This window comes from Furipterus horrens, unplaced genomic scaffold (genome assembly GCF_987537825.1).
Source record: "Furipterus horrens unplaced genomic scaffold, mFurHor1.1.pri manual_scaffold_2, whole genome shotgun sequence".
Taxonomy (NCBI): Eukaryota; Metazoa; Chordata; class Mammalia; order Chiroptera; family Furipteridae; genus Furipterus; species Furipterus horrens.
In genome coordinates, this window is record NW_028327172.1 from 116,116,023 (window position 1) to 116,125,898 (window position 9,876).

A 9,876-nucleotide genomic window follows, 5' to 3' on the forward strand; every position below is an offset into this window, starting at 1 on the left:
TAAATCAATTAACATATCATTGGGTGAGGATAAAAAATAAATAAACATATACAGAGGCGTTACCACATAAAGGGCATTTGCACTACTCCAGAATCCTTCCTGTACCCATCCTTCTTCACAACCCCAATAATCACTTTCTTGCATTTCTTCATATTTATGCTCCTCTGTAAGTATTATTTAGTTTTACTTGTTAGAAGTATTGTATGAATGAAATCTTAGTGTATGTATTCTTTCATGTCTTTTCTCTCAACCCCATGTTTGTGAGATTCACTCATTTTGCTTGTAGCTATTGAGGTGATGCCAACAGTTAAAATAATGAAATACTTTTGATAAAAAGCCACTGCCCCAAACTTCTAATATCCCCTGAACTGTGTTGCAGCCCTTTACATCACTGCTGAGGAGCTATGCTCATGGCCCTCTGATGTGTGAGCTCATCAACCATCTCCTGATGGTTCTGGGTCTCTGGTTGCACACACTACAGAGTAGTCCCTCGATGCCAGTAGGCAGGTACCTGGTGCCTCCATCTAACCTTACAGGGCTGTGAGCACAGGTGCTGTGCACCAGAGTTCCCGGGGAATCATACCTGCATGGCTGTTTGTGGAAAATGGAGTGTCCCATATAGGTTGTTAAATATTTTGACTATGAGTGGAATTGTTGGGTCTTCAACTTTGATAGACAAGGTCAAACTGTTTTTACAACGTGGCTTCAAGTATCAGCAGTGAAGTGTCAGTTTCCACTGGGCCACGTCCTTGCCTATGCTTGGAATTGCCAGACTTTAAAATGGTTGATAATCTGTGGGGGTGGAACGATAAGTAATTGTTTTAAATTTGTATTCTGTGAGTATTAATGAGAGTAAGCACCAGCAGTGTACTGGAGCCAGTTCATACTGAGTTTTGGTCTGTTTATTCTACAAGTGTACATTAACTGCTGAAAGATGTTTTAAGATCATTATTATAAATTTGTTTGCTTCTCACTGTTCTTTTCTTTTTGCTTTACATACTTTGAGGCTTGATGTTGGTGCATGCAAGTTTTTTGTTGTATGTGGTTTTAAAAATTTAGCAAGATATAATATTTTGCTATCTGTCAGTATGTTTTCTTTATGTTATTTCTTTTAATGGTTCTATAGTATTCCACTATCTCTTCTAGACTTTAACTAATATTATATTGTTGAATAATTAAGTGGTTCTATTATATTCTTTGGAAGTATAATTTATACTCTTTACCTCCACTGTCTCATTCCTACATTTCACTTCTTAAATTATCTCATTTCATCTCTTTTAATTAAAACCATTTTCTTGAAAGTTGTTAGTGGCCTCATTAAAAAAAAAATGACCATTAAAAAATTTCCCTGTAGTATTTGATTTTTCTAGCTTTTCTTATCATATTTTTATGAATTCTTTCCCTTTAATTTGGAATTTAGACAGGAGTTTCTATCAACTCATAGACATCTCAATTTAACAGAATTTATGATCACAGAACAACTTCATCTCCTTTCAAAGCTTCAGACTCCTTTCTTGGATTACTCTCTTCTGACATTAGCATCTTCAATTTTTCTCATTGTTCTGATCTTGCTCTCTAGGATGCTTATTAGATGTGTGTATTCTACCTGTTGTGTGCCTTTCATCCCACTCTTTCCATTTTTATTACTATACTGCGGTAATTCCTAATACTTCTTGCTTGCATGATTATAATAGCTCTGTTGCTGATTCTCCTACTTTCAGTGCTCCCTCTTCCAGTTAATGTTTCAAAATGGTTTTAGATTGGTATACTTAACAGTTTTTATTCTATCAGTCTCAAACCATCAAGAACTCTAATTCTTACACACAGACTTTCAGCTAAGATGGAGGCCTAGACTGACAAGCTCCATCTCCCTCCACAACTAAGAAGGAATACAACTACCACAAAACCAGAAATAACCAGAAGTTCCAGAAAATAAAGCTGCATGGACGTCCAATGTATGAAGTTATAAAGAAGTGGTGCTCATTCAGGTAAGAGGGGTGACGCCAGGGCAGAGAGGTCAAGCTGTGTTGGTGGCGGCAGCAGCAGCAATGGCGGCGGGATGGTGGTAAGCACAGACACCTGTATTTAAGGGGAGGCGAGAAGCAGCTGCAGACCAAACCCATCAGCTTGCAATTCCAATGCCCAGGGAAGGCAGACCCCCATTGCCTCGGACTGTGAAGGCCAGAGGGCATGGGGACAGAAGAGGAGGCTCCCGGTCTCTCAGCGAAGAGTGAATGGCAGGAATCCATCTTGAACTCCCCACCTCTACAGCGTGGTGAGAAGAGTTGCCCGGTTGTGACGAGTAACTGGGGCTCCACCCCCTATAGCATAGGAGGTGTGACAGCTCCACCCAGGAAGCAAAGGTAAACACAAAACTGTCAGAATGGCACAGATCATGATAGAGATCCTGGTGACGCAGCTAACCAGACAGCAAATATGTAATCTAACAGCTCAGCAGATAGGAAATCTTTCTGAGGCACAGATCAGAGCTTTGGTTATACGAATACTTACAGACCTAACAGCAGATCTTAAACAAGATGGGGGTGGGGGGATGAAGGCTAGTCCTGCTGAAATGAACAAAAACACATACAAAACTAGTGGTAAGGGAAAGAAAACCAGGAATAAAATCAATAAATCAGAACATAGGGAAGGAACAAACAGTCAACCAGTGCAGAAAGAGGAAACAAGAAGTGAGGAAAATGAGAAGAGGCCCAGAAACCTATGGGACAGGTATAAGCGAGCCAACATCCAAATCACAGGGTTGCCAGAAGGTGAAGAAGAAGAACTAGAAATTGAAAAATTATGTGAAAAAATAATGAAGCAGAACTTCCCGAACTTGGGGAAGGAAATAGACTTACAGGTCCAGGAAGCACAGAGAGTTCAAAAAAAAAAATCTGGACCCATAGAGAATGACGCCAAGACAAATTATAATCAAAATGTCAAAAACTAAGGCTAAAGAGAGAATCTTAAAAGCAGCAAGAGAGATGAAGAGAATTACATACAAAGGGGTCCCAATACAACTCTCAGCTGATTTCTCAAAAGAAACTCTGCAGGCAAGAAGGGACTGGCAAGAAATATTCAGAGTAATGAAAAGCAAAAACCTACAACCAGGATTGCTCTATCCAGCAAAACTGTCATTCAGAATAGAAGGGCAGAGGAAGTGCTTCCAGGACAAAGTGAAACTGAAGGAGTTCATCAGATCCAAACCACTGTTATATAAAATGTTAAAGGGACTTGTTTAGGAGAAAGAGGATCAAAATTGTGAACATGAAAATGAAAACTGTATCACAACAACCAACAACAGAAGCTAGGGAATTGAAACAAAGGCAAACTAAGGAGGCAACAAGAGTGGGAAAAGAATTATAGGTATGGGGAACATTACGGGGGGAGGTCAGCAGGGAGGGGGAAGGGGGAAGGGGAGGGAGATGGTACAGGAATTAAGCATAGTAAGAGGGAGTGGAGCAGACAGGAAGATGTTGAGAGGAACTATATGCACAACCAATGGGCATGGAATAAGGGGCGTGGGAGATGGAGGGAGGGGGGTCACTGGGTGGAGGGGAACAAAGGGAAAAGAAATTGTGACAATTGTGACAGCATAATCAATAAAGCATATTAAAAAAATAAGAAAAATAAAAGAAATAAGACAAAACTCTAATTCTTACTGAATTAAGTACAAAACTTTCACTGTGGCATTTAAGATAATTTACCTACAACCCAACCTATATTTCAAAGCTTTCCTTCCAAGTTTCCCCATTTATATTTTTTGACTCAATCTAAGGTAGATCTATCTCAAATGCACTGCATGCCTTCCTGCCTCCATGCTTTTATTCAAACTGTTTGCTCTGATTGAAACACCCAGTGTTTCAATCTGCCTGCTAAATACTAATATTCATCAAGTTCATCCCCAGGTGACTTATCTTGCTTTTTCTAATTCTTATCTTTAGATAAGATCTTTTTCCTCTGAATCCCCATAGCACTCATTAGGCTTGTACCCCTCTTACTCTCACACATAGATAGTGCTACTAAAACAAAACTTATTCTCTCATGTTTGATTTTTTGTGTCCTTTTGGACACCTTCTCAATGGCCTTCTTAACTGTAAAGATTGCATTTTACCTTCATTTCACACCATCCAAATCCTGAAAAATACTAGGTGCTTATTAATGTTGATCAAGTTGAGTATTTACCTTAGAAATACCGTAACTGTTAATACACTTTTCTGAATGCTTGGTATTGGACTTCTTCTGCTGATTGGTAGACCCATTTATGAAACTCAAATTAGAATTCAGAGTTTAGACAATTCAGTTGACTATTGTATTGGGAAATCAAAAGAATGAATGCTATTTTCTCTCTACTCTCTTTCTACATATGAGTATATTCTCTATACTTAAAGAAACAAAATTAATGACCAAAAGTCAAAACAACCTCTCCCATAAATAGACATGAAAAATATTGGCACCTTCTACTTTTGTAATTTTTATGTTCTATTTGTGCATGTTTCATGTATATATCAATTACCACATGCTTATCTTTGTTAGTTCATAGGTCGTGTAAGGGTACTATTTCAATGTCATTCGTTCAATTTCTTTGAATTAATTAGATTTTCTCTGTTCCAAGATTTCAGATCAAATTGCCATTAAGCATTACAAAGAGAATTGGGTGATATTATATTAATGGATCACTGAAACTATATTATTATTGCTCATAGAGAAAAAGGATATGTATACTTTGGTGGCTATCCTCTTACACAGATAGAAAGCTGCTAGAACTGCACTTTACTTTGTATTGCAAAAGCTATAGAATTGCATGCATTACATGAGTCTGGTTGTAGTATCCCAGTTGAGCTGACTTTAGCCAGAGATTTAATTATGAATGTATAGGGGTGCATCATGGAATCTAAAAGCAAAGGGGCAATCTGTCTCAAGAAAGAAGTGGACCTAGGCACTAGACCTCCATCAGAACTCTGATTTTCTTTTCTGCTGTTTTTAATACATCTTCTTCATTCCCCTTACTGCAGACTGGCTTTCTTTCACTCTTTGTTCATGTGGTTGAAATTATTTCCCCAGGTTGACTATTTCCCCAGGTCACATATTACTGGCCTAGACTCTTAGGAAGGGACTGAATCAACATATTTTCTTTGTTCTGGATTCCAAATTCCCAAGAGTTTTGTGATCACACTGGGCCCCATCAATAAAGATGATTCCTAGAATCTTATACAGTTAAGAAATAGGCAGTTCCTAGTGAGGAGGTGAGCAGGATAGACAATCTCATAGATTGCCACTCTATTGAATTGACTTAGGCTAATTGCTCAAGAAATTTTCACTATATTTATATCTGGACAGAATTTTTCTTTATATCACAAAGTCAGTGACATTTTTCTTGTAGAGGAAAGTCAAACTAGGAATCAGAAGAACTTGGATCAAGTCCTGATCCAGTCATTTATTATATGGTCTTGAGCAAGAATTGTTACGTTGTGCCTTTATTTTATCATCTTTAAAGTGAAAGACTTAAACTAGAGTCTTTTAAATATCCTTTTTGACTCTAAAGTGATATAATTTCACAAACTATATTGGAAGAAGAATTGTTTCATCTGGTAGAACCAACAAAGTGAAATCTCAAATTCTGGGATTATTACTGTAAGAATCCTTACTTTCTGAATTTTTTTTTCAATCATTTGAAACTGAAAAAAGCTTTTGCATTTTATAATATAGTAAACATATCCAACTATGGATTTTTTCATTTTCATTTTTCTACATTTGGCATATTTTTAAATTTAGACATTCATTTTATTTCTTTTATAATTTCATTTTGGAAAACTCAAATGTGTAACACTAAGTTTCCCTAAGTAGTAATTTTATTTTTATCTTTTTTGTTTTGTCTTTGTTGTTTTCCACTAAAAATTTAGTTCCATTTGTGCCTTAGATGTAGCTTATAGATTGATTTCTTAGGACTGGGTTGTTAGCCCTACATAAGGCTTTGGGTTCAGAAACCAATTCTAAGAAATCAATTTAAAAGTCCCAGTATTTGAATGGTATCCAGTGGGCCCCATCTGTACAAAGTGTAGGTTAATTAGTAAGGATCACTGGAGGCAGGAATTTGCTGCCTTTGAGATTACCTAGTCTCTTTACAGATTATTACAGAGCTCTCAATGGTTTCATAAAGCACTGTGATTAAATGTAATAACTACTTTAGCTAAATCCTCTCAATCTTGAGGGTGGAGCTTTTTCTGAAAATGTACTTGAGGTCACAAAATTTCTAGCAATGCTAGAGTAATTTTTTTTAAAGTATTTTATATTGAAAAACAATTTTAAGTTACAGAAAAATTGCAAAGGTATCAAGGCCATGAAAGTCAGTGAAAGAATGAGGAGCTATTGCAGATCAAAAGAGACTGAAGAGACATGATAACTAAATGTAACTTGTGATTCTGAATTGAATTCTTTTCCTCTAAGGACATTATTGGGACAGTTAATGACACCTGATTGGGTCTGAGAATTAGATGGTAGTAAAGTACCAATATTAATTTCCTGATTTTGATGTTTGTACTGTGAGAATGTCTTTGTATAAATTATACATTATAGTATTTGAGGGTTATGGGATATTATGTTTTCAACTTATTCCTAAGTAGTTCAGGAAGATAAATTCTTTGTTTTGTGCCTCCTATTTCTATAAGTTAGGAGGATTATTTCAAAATATTTTTAAAAATTTAAAGCATAAAGAAAGTAAACTGCAGTTCATATTTTATTGTTGATCATTTCCAATAATGTCCTTTATAGCCTGTTTTTCCCATGAGTGCTACAAGATCCAGTCCAGGATCACGTATTGTCTTTAGTTGTCATTATCTCATTTGTGTCTTTTAATTTTGAACGGTTTCTTAGGCTTTATTTTTCTTTCATGACATTGACATTTTTGAAGAATCATATGCCATTAATTCTTATCTTAATTTGTCTTTAAGTTATGAATTTAAGTCTAAGAATCTTTGATTTTTCGTGTTTTTTAGAACTAAGGCTACTTTGAGGACTCAATGAAAATACACAGGTCATTTTTAGGGGGGAGGGGGGATGGAGAGAAGGGGAATAAATAAGGGAAGGGTTTAGTCAAGGACAGTGTATAAATGACTCATGGACATGGACAACGGGGAGGGATATGATTGTGGGAGAAGGGGTGGGCTAGGGGGGGGAGCAATGGGGAAAAAAATGGGACAACTGTAATTGAAAAACCAAAAAATAAAATTTAAAAAAAAGAAAGAAAGAAAATACACAGGTCATTTTCTTGGGATACCCTCGCTTCCTAACATCCCTCAGTTGCAGTTGACTCCTGTTAAAGAAAAAATTATTCAGACACTTGTTAAAGCTGGTAAAGAAGACTTTGTTCAAGAGGGACTATTGCAATGGGAGCTTTGCAAATAGGGGCAGAGTATGGGCTTAACTCTGAATACAACAGGGACAAGTGGAAATTTATAGCCAAGGAGCAGGGTGGGCATCTGTGGAAGAAAAATTGTTAAGAGAAAACATCAAGACTAGGAAGATTCTTACTAGGTCAACTCAAGGACTCAATGGGATCCTTGCTGAAGGCAGGCTAGGGTGGGAAGATATCAAGCGTTTGAGATGAGGGATTGATCAGATATCAAAAGCAGGGGATTTCTGCTAACCCGACTCAGCGGGATTCTTGCTAAAACTGGTCTAAGCAGGCCAAGAACAGAGGTCAAGTTAGGGCCTAGTCTGGAAGAGGCTCAGAGGAGCCTGACTCAAATTTGGTCAAGGAGAGTCTTTATCTCACCTTGGAAAGGAATCATAACTTTTTGCTTCTGATGCAGCTTCCTTACATGGATTTATTTACATCCATTTAGGCAAATGTATACTTATGTAACTGGAAGAAAAATATTAGTTTAGAATCTATCTGTAGTTTGTGACAGTTGGCCAAGGAAAATGAAAGCTTCACATTGGTGTAGGAAAAGTGCCTCAGTAGTCATGGTTGGCAATGTAGTGCAAGGCTTCTGCTCAGTGCTTTGATGGAAGAAGTGTAGACAAATAAGAATGATATTCATGTGAGTAAGTAATAAAATAGGAGGAATCTTCTGTCTTTTGCTTGTGGGTGAATGCAACAGAAGTACTAGGATTTAAGGAAGAGTATAGAGAAGGGCAAGAATAGACTTGAATGAGATGTGAGTGAGAAGAGAGACATCCCTTGAGAAATTCTAGAAATGGAGATGACCAGAGAACATGAGGGCAGCAGTCAAACATTAACTTTAATGTTGTCTATTCATGTTGCACCACACTACGGTATCTCTCTTTTTCCTAAATCATCAGCAAAGCCTGCTTCCACTAGGGCCTTGTGTTAGTGGTGCTTTTGGAAACTACAGGAGGAGGGAAAGTACTGCATATGGTGAAGTGTCACAGAGGACAATAACTCCAGGAGGACAGCTGACCAGTGAGGTGACTTAAAAAAAAAGCAGAAGGAGCAGCAATTAAGACCACATGAATGCAAAATCTTCAGACAGTCAAAGGTTGGAGGAGTATTACTCCAGTGATTGTCTTGAGTATCCCGGCCACTTTTTTTTTTGGAAGGGGGATAGTGAATGAAAGATGAGGACACCCATGCATAGCAAATACCTGTATTATATGGATAAAATCCAGTATTTTTTTACCTACCAAAGAAGTATTTTGTTTTTATTTTTAATTAAATCATGTCATAATTTTAAGCAACGTAATTGGAGGCAGTGCTTCATGGGTTCTGTTGTTTGCTAACATTCTCTTTCTGTTTGGCTAATACAATTTCATTTCTTATCAAAATATTTGCAGAGCGGTTAAGAACATGTGAATAGGAAATACCTCTAAAGAGCCCAAGGGAAAGCTCTCCATAAAGATTTCTCTGCAGAACCCCACCAGCTCTTGTTCTAACTGCCTGAAGTCACAGGTCTGCATCTGTCTTCCCTCGTGCTCTCCTCAAAGACAAACGGTGGCCATATTCAAGCATCTGGAGAAACCCCACCCCAGATATCTCATGCCTGCATCTACTTTCCCTTTAAAAACCATCCTATTAAATCTGTCACATGGTTTGGAGTTCCAGAAAATTCTTCAAAGCTCCAGATGAAACAGCAAGAGTTTCAAAACAAGGGCAGCAAAGTCTAATATCACATTATATTTAATTTGTAGGGTAGTACTAGGACAATTTGTAGAGTTGCAGATTTGGTGTCCCAGATCTAGGGTGGGTCTGGATCCTCTGTGTTGGTTCTCCTGGATAATATTTCTGCTAGTTTGAACAGTAATCACATTTTCTTACTGTGTGTTATTTTTTAACTTTTAGACTGATTTCTCTCATGTGTATACAACATACATGTATATTTCAAAGATAAATAGTAGTTCTTGGGGAATTTGTGGTCCAAAATTATATTAAAGGAGAAGGGGAGGACACATTTATAGCCTTGTAGTTACCGTGAGGCCACCAGCCAGAGTCCATGAGTCTACAAGTCATTGTCTTTATGCTGAGCTGAGCAAAGTTCTCCTTTAAGCCAGCATGAACAGTAATAATAAGGTCAACACTTGACTCTTCAGTGGCAGTTCTTGGATTTCTAGAAAAGAGACTTTGACATGTCCATGCAAGTAAAGACTCAATAAAATTTTAGCCAAACAGCCTTTATTTTTGCAATTTCCATTGGGGAAGGGAAAGGAGAAGACTTATTCTTATTGATTGATTGAGTTTGTTCCTGTTTTAATTCTTTTTTGCTATTTATTATTAATTAAAATAAAACTCTATATTGTTGTTCAGTAAGAGGAAATTAACTCATATTGAGTGCCCAGTAAATATCAGGGACTTTATACACTTATTGATTCAGTCCTCACTATAACCCTGTGAGGTAGATATTATGTTACCTATTAACA